Source organism: Oryx dammah, unplaced genomic scaffold (assembly GCF_014754425.2).
Source record: "Oryx dammah isolate SB20612 unplaced genomic scaffold, SCBI_Odam_1.1 HiC_scaffold_18, whole genome shotgun sequence".
NCBI lineage: Eukaryota > Metazoa > Chordata > Mammalia > Artiodactyla > Bovidae > Oryx > Oryx dammah.
In genome coordinates, this window is record NW_024070202.1 from 48,967,425 (window position 1) to 48,983,365 (window position 15,941).

At 38.8% G+C, this 15,941-nt stretch overlaps 1 protein-coding gene across 2 annotated transcripts in view; it reads right to left on the minus strand.

Moving 5' to 3' along the window:
- The window catches only part of COG5 (component of oligomeric golgi complex 5), a 295,076-nt gene that overhangs the window by 233,033 nt on the left and 46,102 nt on the right, over nucleotides 1–15,941 (minus strand). The gene's annotated exons all lie outside the window — the stretch shown is intronic.

The following is a 15,941-nucleotide window of genomic DNA, read 5'->3' on the forward strand; positions in this document are numbered from 1 at the left end:
TCAACTAAGTTTAAGATATATCTATTTTACCCAAAATTTCTAGTCCTCATTAAAACATCTTACCTATCAATGATTCAAAGATACAATATGAACAATTACAATGAACTAAAAAACAAACAAAAGTAAAACTGCACTCTGAACACAGGATAAAGGACACCATTAAATATTTTATTACTATTGTCAAATCCAAGAAAGAAGATGAGAAGCTTTTACTTCTTTTCTTCTATCACTATCATTTATATTAACAAATAGACTTACTGGTTCCACAACACAACCAACTTCTCAAACTACATAAACGTTTTTAAAATCTTAATGAGTAACATATGTTACAGGATCTAGTAGACAGGTCATAAAATGTCCAGTCAAAACTAGCAAGCAGCAATAGCCATAAAATCATAGTTGCCATGATATATAAGTCACCTATCTTGTAAGCATTTTTTTTTAATCATAAAAGCACTTTTATAAGGCTCATTATAATAGCACTTAGCCCTCACTTGCCCAAACATTTCATAAAAGGTTTGGGCTGCGGGCACTTACAAAAGTAGTGGCAATAAGACTGTAATCTCAGCATCAATATCACAAGGCCAAATATAACTACAAAGAGGGTGTAAACAGGACTTCCCTGGTGGTACAGTGGATAAGAATCCACCTGCCAATACAAGGGACATGGGTTCAATCCCTGGTCTAGGAAGATCCCACATGCCTCAGAGCAACTAAACTGGTGCACCACAACTACTAGCTCACACTGCAGAGCCAGTGAGCCTCAACTACCGAACCTGTGTGCTGCAACTATCGAAGCCCGCGCACTCTAGGGCCCACGAGCCGTGACTCCTGAGCCTGTGTGCCACAGCCATGGAAGCCTGCGCACTCTAGGGCCCACGAGCTGCAACTCCTGAGCCTGTGTGCAACAGCCACGGAAGCCCACGCACTCAAGGGCCCACGAGCCGCGACTCCTGAGCCTGTGTGCCACAGCCACGGAAGCCTGCATACCCTAGAGCCCACAGGCTGCAACTTCTGAAGCCTGCGTGCCTAGAGCCCATGCTCTACAACGAGAGAAACCACCACGAGAAGCCCACACATGGCAACAAGAAATGGCCCCCACTGCTCGCAACTAGAAAAAGCCTGTGCAAAGGAACAAAGACTCAGTGCAGCCAAAAATGATAAATAATTTTTTTTAAAGACTGCAAACAAAGAACAATGGAGCACATGTCCCTGGATAAGCAGCAGAAAGGAAACAGCCTTAAAATAACTGACTGAGGAATAAGACTGGCTGATAGACAGTAACAAGTGTAACTATAAAGGTGTAAGGTGTAACTATAAAAATTATACTTACAAAAAGGAAAGAGTATGATAAACTGGGACGTCTATAAAGCAGAGCAATTTTACCTCTATTTTGTAAATACATGTCTACAAACCAATACAGCAACAGGAAAACAGGCCAGTAACAACTAATTCATCAATGAAAAGCAAATGACAAACACAGCAAAAACAAACTGCAAATTAGAATAAGTTAAAAAATAAGTTAATATACTGTTTTTCACATGTGTAACTGGCAAATAATTTTTAAAAGCTAATGCCTATTAATGATGACAAAGTTATAGGTATATTCTCTCACATTAGTTCAAGAAGGAAGTTTCATTTTGAAACATTAAGCAAAAACCTTAAACATAACCTCTGACCAGGAATTCAACTTCTTAAATTTATCCTAATGATGAAATAATTGTGCAAAAATATATCTCCAGGCATGGTCATCAAAGGATAGTTATACCAGTAAATAATATTAAAATGAACAAAGCAGTTAACAATAATAGACTATTTACAGAAATTTTTAGAAAGTTTTCATATGAATATTACTTAGCATTAAAATGATATATTTATGTTTATTAACATAGAAGTAATGTAATATTAATATGAAAGAATATATATAATAGGTGTTGTAATATACAAGGAAATAGTTGGGAGATGTCCCAAAATGAATTCCTAGGTGATATTTACCTATACTTTCTAGTTTTTCAGAAATTAATATATACCTTAACTTTATTGTTTTCACAATAAAATATTATAATTTTTAAAATTCAAAAATTATTCTATTAAATCATTGATAGTAGCATGACAGTAGTATGACAGTAGTACTTAATTTTTTAAATAACACTAGAATTGAGCTGATTATTCTGAAAAAAAATTAAAATACATAACCTATGGTAGACCTTATCAAAATTCCTTCCTCTGTCAAATTTAGGAACTTAATAGTCACCAAACATAAGTATAAAATCATATTACTATGTCGTGGAGCAACTAAGCCTGTACCCCACAACTACTGAGGCTGTGCTCTACAGTCCGGGGAACCACAACTACTGCACCCACACACCTAGAACCGGTGCTTTGCAACAAGAGAAGCCACCACAATGAGAAGCCTGTGCACTGCAACTGGAGAGAGGCCCCTGCTCTCCACAACCAGAGGAAAGCCTGCACAGCAATGAAGACTCAGCATATCCAGAAATAAATGAATAAAAACAATAAAGTCATTTTTTAAATATTATTAAATGAAACTTATACAAGTAAAACTGAGACTGAAAGTCAAATTAATTGGTCATTAGACATATTATAAATAGTCATTATCATCACAAAGGTACTATGCAGATTGAGACTGCTTTTTTAATATTCAGATCTTGTTTCTCTTCAGCTTTATGTTACTTTAATTTATGAGCATACTTTATAAAATACTCCTACATTTAAAACAACATATTTTCCCAAATTTAAAATGTTAAATATATGAAACATGTTTCATTTTTAAAATTCTGGGCAAATCCATAAACAGTGCACATTAATTGCAATTTCTCCAGCCTTTGGTATGTTCCTTTTATAAGTTTTCTGATATTACCCTATACTTTTAATTAGGTCAGGTTATCAAATCTAAAAAAATTCATTAAAGTGTATACTTGGTGCATCTTTTTAAAATAAAGTGTTAAAAATAAAACTGAGATCTCTTTAAATGATGCCTCTTTTATGCTCTTAAATATTCTCTAGAATAACCAGAAGCAAAAGACAAACCCCTTAGATGTATTCTTGTTTTCTTAGAATACTCAGAATGAACACATTTAAATCCCAGACCAACCTCATATCTCAAAAGAAAAATGTAGGCAGCATCAATGGAGAAGAGGAATCATTCCATTAAAATTTTTTAAATTGTTTTTAAGCTGTTAAAGTCCTTCAACTTCTACTCACAAATAATATTGTTATAGCTGCTACCCTATGGCTTTTCCAGTACTCATGTATGGATGTGAGAGTTGGACCATAAAGGAAGCTGAGGGCCCAAGAATTGATGCTTTTGAACTGTGGTGATAGAGAAGACTCGAGAGTCCTTTGGAGTGCTAGGAAATCAAACCAGCCAATCCTAAAGGAAATCAGTCCTGAATATTCATTGGAAGGACTGATGCTGAAGTTCCAATACTTTGGCTACCTGATGCAAAGAACTGACTCATTGGAAAAGACCCCAATGCTGGGAAAGATTGAAGGCAGGAAGAGAAGGGGACCACAAAGGATGAGATGGTTGGATGGCATCACCGACTTGATGGACATGAATCTGAGCAAGCCCCGGGAGTTGGTGATATAAACAAGGAGGCCTGGAGTGCTGGAGTCCAAGGGGTCACAAGAGTCGGACACAACTGAGCAACTGAACTAAGCCTGTACCCAAAATTTACAAAAATCGCAACTTGACAAAATTCTTTTGTCTTATAGCACTTTGGTTCTCATTAGCACCTCCACCAGAGAACAAGTAGAAGAAATAAATAAGTGCAAGTCGAAATCCTCTTATTAGCTGTGTGATCCTAGGAATGCTACTTAATCTCATCGAGGTTCTATTTGCCCATTTGCAAAATGATAGTATCTACTTTATCTCAATGAGGTTGTGAAACCTCAATGAGATAAAATATATATAATGGTTAGCACAGTACTTGCCACAAGCAGTCAATGACAGCTTTTATCATTTTTCTGAAATTTTATTTTTTAATGTGTTTTCAATTTATGTGATGTATTATGGTTGTAAAAAAAATACTATGTATTGATTAGTCTAGTTATTCAAAAAAATACTTTTTCTCACCTCAGTATATGAGACTTAACGCGTTTAGATGTGTTTATTCACCACATCAGTGGTGCTAGTGGTAAAGAATCTGCCTGCCAATGCAGGAGACCCAAAAGACGCAGGTTTGATTCCTATGTTGAGAACAACCCCCAGAACAGGAAATGACAACCCATTCTAGCATTCTTGCCTGGAAAATTCCATGGATAGACGAGCCTGGTAGACTATAGTCCATGGGGTCACAAAGAGTAAGACACAACTGAGCACACAAACACATAGAGACACAGAGCCCATCTTTAACCTGAAAAGTTTTATAGTAATGCTTCACTATTTTGTTCCCAGGAAAAAAATGCATAAAAAATGTACATGATTTTTAAAAATGAATGAAAAAGATGGCGTTTTTGAACACGTAAAAGTGGAATACACAACCACAGATAATGATGAATAACCAATGTGACTTCAAAATATATATTAACAAATTCATCCCTTAGTTCTATTTCTAAAGAAAGAAGGACAAAGGGAAAGCAATACTGAGGGGCCTACTATATGCTAGGCAAGGTCAAAGACAATCTATAAATTTGTCTCATTAAAGCTACCCAACAGTCCTTTGAAATCTGAGAGAGAATTTACCTTGTCAAAACTAAGATAGTTAGCAAGAGGGATGGAAATGGTCTTTAAATCAAGCTCTAGATGGCTTCAAAGCCTACGTTCTCTTTTCTCTTAATCATAAACTATATACATAGCAGGAACAATTATGTTATTTTACTGTACAATTTTAGGATGTTTTGAAGTCTTTAAAGTGTCAGTAAAGAGAATATTACTATGACGAAAGAAAAGTCTGTCAATATTATGTTGTTCCAGTTATGACATTAAAAGAATCAGCCTCCAAGTGCCCATTCAACAAGATTTGTTCTTAGGTCATTTATCCTCAGTAGAAGTCTTCCCGGCTACTCCTTTTCAGTTTTTATCTTCATTGCTACCCACTCTGGAATATCACTTTCATTCCTTTGTTTTAGGTAGAAAGTCTCTACATCAAACAGATGGCTATTCTTAAGCACCGCCAAACTTTATTAAAACAAAAAATACCTTCTCTGCCTCCTCTACCCTCTGTCCAGCAATTACCACAGCTCAGCATTTATGGAGAAGACCAAGCACAATTCCTCATAAAGTTTAAAAGCAAACAAGATTCTGAACTACTAACTTTACTAGGAAATTAACTCTATGCAAAATGCCTTGTTCATTGTACTGAGATCCTGACTAAACATTATTCTTATTTCTGTTAGAAGTAACTATGTCACATAACCAGGCTCCATCATGTGCCTATAATCAGATCTGGAATAACATCCTACAAATATTCCAAAGCCCAAGAATGGATTTATTAATCGGGGCAATAACTCTAAAACAGTCTTAGAGGCAAGCACATAGTAAGGTTTTAAAACATTTATCAGTATAGAATTGATTATGTGTTGAGTGTATGTGCTAAGTTGTGTCCAACTCTGCAACCCATGGACTGTAGCCCACCAGGCTCCTCTGTCCATGGGATTTTCCCTGCAACAATACTGGAGTGGGTTGCCATTTTCTCCTCCAGGGTATCTTCACCACCCAAGGATCAAACTCACACTCCTGCATTGCAGGCAGATTCTTTACCACTGAGCGAACAGGGAAGCCATACATAAGCTTGATTAGAATAATTAGTAGTTTTCTTTTACATCCAAATCATTTACCTATAAAATCTTTAATGTGGCCTGAGGCCATTATTTGTTTCTTAAGAGCAACAGGGAAAAAGATGTATCATTAGCCATGATATCAGAAGAGTATGCAGGATATTTTACAACCCCTATTCCATTATAGCTGTTAATTTTAAAAACACGTTAATATTTCATATCTGTGTATAAAGACAGTACCTGTTTCCTGCCAATAAAAAGTTATATAGCTTGGCACTTCTGTGCTTGTGTGTATTTTATTTTGACTCTTAAGGTATTCCTAGTTCAGAACTTCACAGATCAGCCACTCTCTTTCTTACAACAACAAATAATCCTTCATCCAGGTAGCTGATATGGTATAGATGCATTTGCTTTTTATGTGCTACCAAAACAAGTTACCACAAACTTAGAAGGCTGAAAACTACAAATTTATTATCTTCCAGTTCTGAAGGTTAGAAGTCTCAATGGGACTCAAAATGAGTCTCAACGGGAGAGAATCAAGGTGTTACCATAGCTACATTCCTTTCTGGAAGTTCTAAGGGAGACACCCTCTCCTTGTTCATTCATTATGTGGGCAGAATTTAATTCCTTCAGGTTGTAGCACTGAGGTTCCCATTTCCTTGCTGTCATCTGGGGGCAGTGCCCAGCTACTAGAGGACATCTGCCTGTCCATGCCTCCCTTCCTTTAATTTCAAAGCCATCTATGGTAGGTTAAGTACTTTCACGCTTCAAATCTCTCCAGCCTCCTCTTCTACCATTCCATTTCTCTGGCTCACTCTTCTGGTTTCCGCTTTCACGTTCAAAAACTCAAGTATTTAGAATGGTCCCATCTGGATAATCAGAGTAATCTCATCTCAAGGTCCACAGGAAACTACATCTGCGAAGTTCCTTCTGCCATATAAGGTACTGTATGCATAGGTTCTAATAAGTAAGATGAAACTATCTTTGAAGAGACGCATTATTGTGCCTACTATACAACCGATTTCTCTGGTGGCTCAGATGGTAAAAAATTTGCCTGCAATGCAGGAGACCTGGGTTAGATCCCTGGGTTGGAAGGATCCCCTGGAGAAGGAAATGGCAACCCATGCCAATATTCTTGCCTAGAAAATCCCATGGACAGAGGAGCCTGGAGGGCTACAGTCCATGGGGTCACAAAGAGTCAGATACAAATAAGCAACTAACACCTTCACTTTTACCATACAGCACCATACTTGTTGAACTGCACTGACTTAAATCAAGGAACAAAAGAGCATGTCACCATCTTTTGGCTAAATAAAAAAAAAACTTCCTAGACTAAAATACAGAGTTCAAAATACTCAGCAATCTTCATCAAATACTACCATTATCAAAGAATCCATCAACTTAGATAGACATTATCACTAAATCCTTATCTCTTCTTAAATGGAAAAAAACTATCTTTTAACAACTCAACAACAAAATATCTAAGTATCTTAACAAGGTACTCAAAGCTAACCATATTTCTCACTGTGAAATAGCACTGGTTTCTACCACTGGCACTAGTTTCTACCACTCTCTGGCTTCACTTTCTTGATGTTCCACAAATCTTTATCTGGAAGAAAGCTTCCCACAAAGCTAAAGACAACCTGAAAGACACATAGGGTTAAATGAAAACTTCTGGAAAGCATGACACTTTTTATAGCACAGAAACAAAAATCAATTTGTTAAAATAGTGATAAGACCCATCAGTGCAAGACACAACCATCCAAAAACTTAGAATCCTCATATTAAATATATCTGAAGACTAGAGAAAGGGTGTTGCTGCTTTTAAACTAGCTTTGGCTAAAAGGAAGAATAACTTCTACGGGTATAGTTCTTCTGTTTCTCTTCTAAGTAAATGAAAGACTGGCCTCAGAGAACTTGCCTTAGAGAACTGACTTATCTTAGTTAAACAGACAGAAAAAAAGATCCCATAAAACTTTAAGTAAAAATTTTCACAAAATATGTCATCGTTTTAAAACAGAGTAATAACTTTTAATAGTAGTAGACTCCAAAAGGCAAAGTAAAGATAAAATGACTTGGCAACTTTATTGTTCTATATTTGCACATTACTTAAGACTCCATGAATCATTCTTGTATCCATTCATTCCTTGGGAATACAGAGATTTTGTATACATAAAATTCAAGTCTGCACTGAACATTAACTCTAATCATAAAAAAAAAACTCTAATCATATTAAAAAACTAATATGAATGCATGGATTCTCAACCTACACAGATTTTTATCAAAGTGATTCAAATTTACAAAGCTCATCTGACTTTAGGGACTTTGACTGCATATGCATAAAAGGCAAATACAAATTATTTTAATCTAGCTTTCACTAATGGCAGAGTAAACTGGTCAAGTATAGTTTCCTACAGATAATTTCTAAACCATTTTATGTCTTTAGATAAACCATTTTATGTCTTTATTTTGTAATTGCAAGAAAACTGCTTTACAATGTTGTGTTGGTTTCTGCTCTACAACAACACAAATCAGCCATAATCATACATATATCCTCTCCCTCTTGAGCTTCCCTCTCCTCTTCCAATCCCACCCCTCTAGGTCAAAACAGTGTTATACAGAAACTTTTCTCCAGCTATCTATTTTACACGAGAGTGTACAGATGTCGATGTTATTTTCTCCATTCATCCCACTCTCTCCTTCCCCTATTGTGTCTACAAGTCCATTCTCTACATCTGCATCTCTATTCTTTCCCTGCAAACAGGTTCATCAACACCACTTTCCTAGATTCCAGATATATATGACTTAATATATGGCATTTGTTTTTCTCTTTCTGACTTACTTCACTCTGTATAACAGGCTCAAGGTTCATCCACCTCACTAGAACTGACTCAAATGCATTTTTCATGGCTGAGTAGTATTCTGCTACTATTGAGCTATTTCAAATCCTAAAAGATGATGCTATTAAAGTGCTGCACTCAATATGCCAGCAAATTTGGAAAACTCAGCAGTGGCCACAGGAATGGAAAAGGTCAGTTTTCTTTCCAATCCCAAAGAAAGGCAATGCCAAAGAATGCTCAAACTGCACAACTGCATTCATCTCACATGCTAGCAAAGTAATTCTCCAAGCCAGGCTTCAACAGTACATGAACCATGAACTTCCAGATGTTAAAGCTGGATTTTAAAATGGCAGAGGAACCAGAGATTAAAATGCTAACATCCACTGGATTATCGAAAAAGCAAGGGAGTTCCAGAAAAACATCTATTTCTGCTTTATTGACTATGCCAAAGCCTTTGACTGTGTGGATCACAATCAACTGTGGAAAATTCTGAAAGAGATGGGAATACCAGACCACCTGACCTGCCTCTTGAGAAATCTGCATGCAGGTCAAGAAGCAACAGTTAGAACTGGACATGGAACAACAGACTGGTTCCAAATAGGAAAAGGAGTACATCAAGGCTGTATCTTGTCACCCTGCTTATTTAACTTATATGTAGAGTACATCATACAAAATGCTGGGCTAGAGGAAGCACAGGCTGGGCTCAAGACTACCAAGAGAAATATCAATAACCTCAGATCTGCAGATGACACCACCCTATGGCAGAAAGTGAAGACGAACTAAAGAGCCTCCTGATGAAAGTGAAAGAGGAGAGTGAAAAACTTGGCTTAAAGCTCAACATTCAGAAAACTAAGATCATGGCATCCAGTCCCATTACTTCATGGAAAATAGATAGGGAAACAATGGAAACAGTGAGAGATTTTATTTTCTTGGGCTCCAAAATCACTGCAGATGGTGACTGCAGCCATGAAATTAAAAGACGCTTGCTCCTTGGAAGAACAGTTATGACCAACCTAGACAGCAGATTAAAAAGCAGAGACATTACTTTGTCAACAAAGGTCCGGCTAGTCAAAGCTATGGTTTTTCCAGTAGTCATGTGTGGATGTGAGAGTTAGACCATAAAGAAAGCTGAGCACCAAAGAATTGATGCTTTTGAACTCTGGTGTTGGAGAAGACTCTTGAGAATCCCTTGGACTGCAAGGAGGATCAAACCAATCAATTCTAAAGAAAATCAGTCCTGAATATTCATTGGAAGGACTGATGCTGAAGCTGAAACTTCAGTACTTTGGCCACCTGATGCGAAGAGCTGACTCATTTGAAAAGACCCTGATGCTGGAAAGATTGAAGGCAGGAGGAGAAGGGGACGACAGAGGATGAGATGGTTGGACAGCATTACCGACTCGATGGACATGAGTTTGAGTAAGCTCTGGGAGTTGGTGATGGACAGGGAAGCCTGGCGTGCTGCAGTCCATGGGGTCACAAAGTGTCAGATACAACTGAGAGACTGAACTGACTGAATATTCCACTGCATACCTGTGCCACATCTTTGTCCATTCACCTGTAGATGAACTCTAGGTTGTTTCCATGTCCTGGATATTGTAAACACTGTTGCAATCAACACTGGGGTACATGTATCTTTTAGAATCGCAGCTTTCTCAGGGTATATAACCAGTAGTGGATTGCTGGGTCATATGGTAGGTTTACTACTAGTTTTTTAAGGAAGCTCCATACTATTCTCCATAAAGACTATTTCAGTTTACATTCCTACCAACAGTGTAAGAGAGTTCCCTTTTTACAACATCCTCTCCAGCATTTATTGTTTGTACATTTTTTGATGATGGTCATTCTGACTAATGCAAGGTAATACCTCATTTTAGTTTTGATTTCCATTTCTCTAATAGTGATGTTGAGCATCTTTTCAAGTGTTTATTGGTCTAAATAAGCCATTTTAAAAAACACTTCGTTGAAGGCCCTGGAAAGAGACCAAAGGCAGGAACATACCAAAGGAAGGGTTACATTTAAAATACATAAATTGCAAAGCGTAAGAGTTCTAAGTTTGGGCTTTTTTGCCTAAGAGCACTGACTGCCATTACTGCCATCAATTCCCATTCCAATGCCCATAGCTCTTGCAGCAGAAAACTACATGTTTACAGTCCAGAGATGGTAGAGAACATGTATTAAGGAAAACAGATTAGCTATAAATTTAGAAACAAAAATCCTAAAAAGAACAGACCCACAGCAGGAACAAGACCCAAATTCCTTTTAATAGCTTACCATTAAAGTAACACATGTGGGTGAGAAGGATCCAGGAAGATGCAAGGAAAAGCAAGCAAAAATCAGAGGGGTGTGTACCCTTAAAAGATCAGCAAGACATGTGAGTTTAGTCCATCTTTTAGATGGATCATTCATGCCATGTCCTCAGTTTCTCCATCATGTCTGACTCTTTGCAACACAACGGACCACAGCCCACCAGGCCTCTCTGTCCATGGGATTTCCAAGGCAAGAAAACTGGAGGTTGCCATGCCCTCCTCCTGGGGATTTTCTCAACCCAGGGACTGAACTCATGTCTCTTGCATCTCCTGCACTGGCATATGGGTTCTTTACCACTAGCACCACTTTTGAATCCCCTTTTGAAGGGTTAATAGGGTAGCAGAGATGTGCCTGCAAACGGGTCTCTCTGCTCGGGCTGAACGTGCTTGCAAACGAGGCGTTCTGCCAAAAGAGTCTGGACACAGCCTTGAGTTTAATGCTCCCTTGCAAACGAGAGAGCATTCCCTTCTTGTGATAAGAAGGAAAAGAGGGCTTTGGACAGACTCTGCAGTAGACAGGGATTTCACTCCCCTTGCTGTATGATAACATGTATGCACCTGCACTGTACTGAAAAGGCTTATTCATGCAGTCTGGAATTCTGCCTAGGGGGGCTTTATAATAATAAACCGCAAATTGTTTTGCGCAGTTCTGTTCCTCCAGCCGGAGTGGTGCATTATCTGTCTCGTGTGTTTTGTCTTTGTGTCATTTCGCTCGCAACATCTGGTGCCCAACATGGGGCACGAGTGAAACTGAAAGGGTGAGTAACCCTGGGGGGATTTTAAATCCATAGTAGGGGAACTTTCGGGAAAATCATGGGGAATTCCTCACCCTAGCAGGGGAACTTTCAGAAAATCATGGGGAATTCTTCATCATCATTACGGACACAATACATGGAGTTAGTCAAAGGACTTCTCCACTCCATAGGCGTTAAAGCCTCAACTCGTCGACTGAGTGAGCTCTTTCGCTTGGTGGAGCAATACTGTCATTGGTTTCAGTACCAAACTAAGTTACAGTTAAACTTAAAGGAATGGAAAATAATTCAAAAGGAACTGAGAAAGCAACATCAGAAGGGTAATGTGATCCCTTTGAAGTTATGGACTTTGTGTAGTGCTATAACACAGGCTTTGACCTTGCTCTCTACTGATAATGAAACTAAATCTAATGCTTCAAGGAGGGGAGAAATAATTTATGAGGATGTGTCAGATGTTGGTGGGGCTTCTGCATCGCCTGAAGGCAAGGATACAAATGAGCCTCCTCCTGTAAATGGTGAAACATCTGATAGTTCAGAATCAGATTCAGAGGCTTCTTCGGTTTCGTCAGAGGAGGGCAAAGAGATTAAAGAAATGACCCATCTATTCCAGGGTGGAAATCCCGTAAGGAGGAGAAAAAATCTACACCTTCTGCTCCTCCTCGTGCTTCTCTTTTCCCCACTGCGGTTAATCGGCCCGATGTGGGCAGGGAACATTGCCGGTTCTCCTTTCCTTGGTCTATGCTTCATGATGATGACTTGCCTGCTCCCCCTGGTGGGTTTATCGATCCTCCACAATTATTTCCCATCCAGAGACAGCAGAATGACAATGTGATAAATGTTCAATACACTCCTTTGGAATATAAATTTTTTAAAGATCTTAAAGCTGCAGTAGCGCAGTACGGTCCTCAATCTCCCTTTGTTTTGGCTATGCTGGAATCATTGGGAAAAGGCAAATTAATCATTCCGTTAGACTGGGAATCTATTGCCCAAGCTATCTTGGAGGGTTCTCAATGGTTGCAACTTCGTAGCTGGGGGGAAGAAGAAGCTAGAAAGCAGGCTAGGATTAATGAGGGACAGAATCCCCCTGATCCTCTCAAGGACAAGCTAATGGGAGAGGGCCCTTTTTGGGCTTTAAGAGAACAGGCTCAATACTCTGATCAGGACTTACAACAAGTCCACCAGGTCTTTTTACGAGCATGGTGCCATGTGGTGCCTACTGGCCACGCCCAGCCCCTCTTTGTTAAAACAATGCAAGGCCCCAATGAGCCATATACTGATTTTCTAGCAAGATTGAGGGTAGCTGTGGAACAGGCTATAGGGAGGGATGAGATTTCAGAGATATTATTACAAACTGTAGCATTTGAAAATGCAAATCCTGAATGCAAGCGTATACTGGGACCTTTAAAGGGACAGGGTGCATCTATAGCTGAATATATCAGAGCCTGCTCGGGAGTAGGAAGAACAGAGCATCAGGCTAATGTCTTTGCTACAGCCTTGGCCAAAGCTATGAGACCACAAAAGGGAGGTAACTGCTTCCATTGTGGACAACCTGGTCATATGAAAAAAGAGTGTTAGAAATTAAAAGCTGATCAAGGTGCAATTCCTAAAGACAGATCTCTTGCTGGGAAGAATAAGACTCCTCCTGGACTTTGCCGTCGGTGCAAGAAGGGGTTTCATTGGACTAATGAATGCAGATCTAAAACAGACAAAATGGGCAACCCGATACCGGGAAACTATCCTGCGGGCCTAAGTCCTTGGGGCCCAGGGAACAATACCAGGGACTTCTCCTCCTTGCCCTCCTGCCATCCCACCTGCCCCAACCCTGTTCCCTCCCAGCAACCATTACGAGTCGATGCCCCATTAAAAGGACCTCAGATGATGATTTCGGACTTGCGGTCTGCTACTTCAGGGAGTGCTGCTGCTGATTTGCCACTAGCTGACAATGTTCTCTTGTCACCAGGGGGAGGCATTTATAAATTAAAAACAAATGTATTTGGACCACTGCCTAAAGGCACTTTTGGCTTGATATTAGGCCGTAGCAGCGCGGCTTTGAGAGGTTTAACCATAATTCCTGGGGTAACAGACACTGAGTATGTTGGGGAAATTTTAATTATGGTCTCTACTTCTACCACGCTTTCATTGTTAGCTGGGGAACATATTGCTCAAATACTTCTCCTACCTTATCACCCCTTTTTGGCTCTTCCTAATGAATGAACAGGAGGATTCGGAAGTACTGGGCGACATATATTTTGTGAAATGCTTATCAAAGATTCTTGCCCTGTTCTCTCCTTGATTATACAAGGAAACAACTTTGAGGGACTAGTAGACACAGGGGCAGATGTTTCAGTCATTTCTTCTCAACAGTGGCCCCAAGATTGGGAAAAAGAAAAAAGCCCTTTAATGCTGACAGGATTGGGCTCTATTGTAGATGTCTGGAAGAGTACCCATCCCTTGCAATGCCAATTCCATAATGGAAGATCAGTGTTTGTTAGCTTTTATATTGTAAATATACCTATTAATATATGGGGAAGAGATCTTCTCTCTCCTTTGGGGGCTTCTGTAACCATTCCATCGGAAAACTAGTAGCCACTGCTCAAATTCCTCGAGCACTCCCATTAAAATGGTTAACTAATATTCCAAAATGGGTTGAGCAGTGGCCATTACCACAAATGAAGCTCAAGGCATTAGAACAATTAGTACAAGAACAACTCCAACTTGGTCATATACAGCCCTCTACCTCCCCCTGGAATTCTCCTGTTTTTGTTATAAAAAAGAAATCTGGAAAATGGAGAATGTTACCTGATTTACGAGAAGTTAATAAATGTATTGAACCTATGGGAGCATTACAATTGGGACTCCCCTCTCCAGCTCTTATTCCTCAGAATTGGTCCTTAATGGTGCTAGGTCTTAAAGACTGTTTTTTTACCATTCCCCTACAATTGCAAGATAGAGATAAATTTGCTTTTACAGGTCCTGTTCTTAATCATGCTCAGCCTAATAAGCATTATCAGTGGACAGTCTTACCACAAGGAATGATAAATAGTCCTACCTTATGCCAAGAATTCGTAGCTCGCTCTTTACAATCCCTCTGTCGAGAATACCCCAATTATATTCTATATCATTATATGGATGATCTCCTATTAGCAGCTCCTAGTATTGCCGAACGTGATGAATTCTTTTTAAAAGTACAGGAGGCTTTAAGACTATACAATTTGCAAATAGCCCCAGAAAAAATTCAAAAGGACTTTCCTATTTCATATTTAGGGACAATATTGGAACAACATAGAATAAGGCCCCAAAAGTTGCAAATTAGGAGAGATCATCTCAAAACCTTAAATGATTTTCAAAAGTTATTGGGAGATATTAATTGGCTACACCCAGTACTTGGGATTCCTACTTATCAATTACGATATTTGTTTTCTACTTTAGAAGGAGATACAGCTCTGGATAGCCCCCAGACCTTAACCCCATTGGCTTTACAGGAACTTCAATTTGTTGAGCACGACTAAATGACGGCTTTTTGACTTACTTACATGTGTCTTAACCTATTTCGTTTATAATATTTCATACCCCTTATTCTCCATCTGGTGTAATTGCTCAAGAAAAAGGATTAATAGAATGGGTTTCTTACCTAACAGCTTTTCCAAAAAATTGACTACACATATGGATAAATTAGCCTTCCTTATACAGAAAGGTCACCATCGTATTTTACAATTGTCAGGATGTGAACCACACCAGATTGTTACTCAGTTAACAACTGCTCAAATATCTCGATGTTTACAATTTAATGAAAACTGGCAAATTTCTCTTGCCTCATATCCTGGTTCGTTTTCTAATCATTATCCATCATCTAAATTGATTGATTTTCTCCGGACTAACGCTATGATATCTCATTCCCCAATTTCAGATGTTCCAGTTAAGGGACCCACTATTTTTTTTTTTTTGGACCCACTATTTTTACAGATGCAAATAAAAATACTGCTGGATATAGGACCTCGGAAAGTTCCAAAGTTCTCCCCCACTCATTTTCTTCTGTACAGCCTGCTGAATTGTGGGCTATCTATTTAGTTTTGCAAGATTTTCCCCAACTTCCTATTAACATTGTTTCAGATTCTCAATATGCTGTTCTCTCTTGCCTACAGCTTCCCCATGTCTCCCTTCCACTGACCCTTAAAACAGCTATTGATAAATTGTTTTACCAAGTACAACAATTGCTCTTGCAGCGTTCAGAGTTAATTTTCTTTACTCACATCCGTGCGCATTCTGCTCTTCCTGGACCCTTACCATTCGGAAATGCT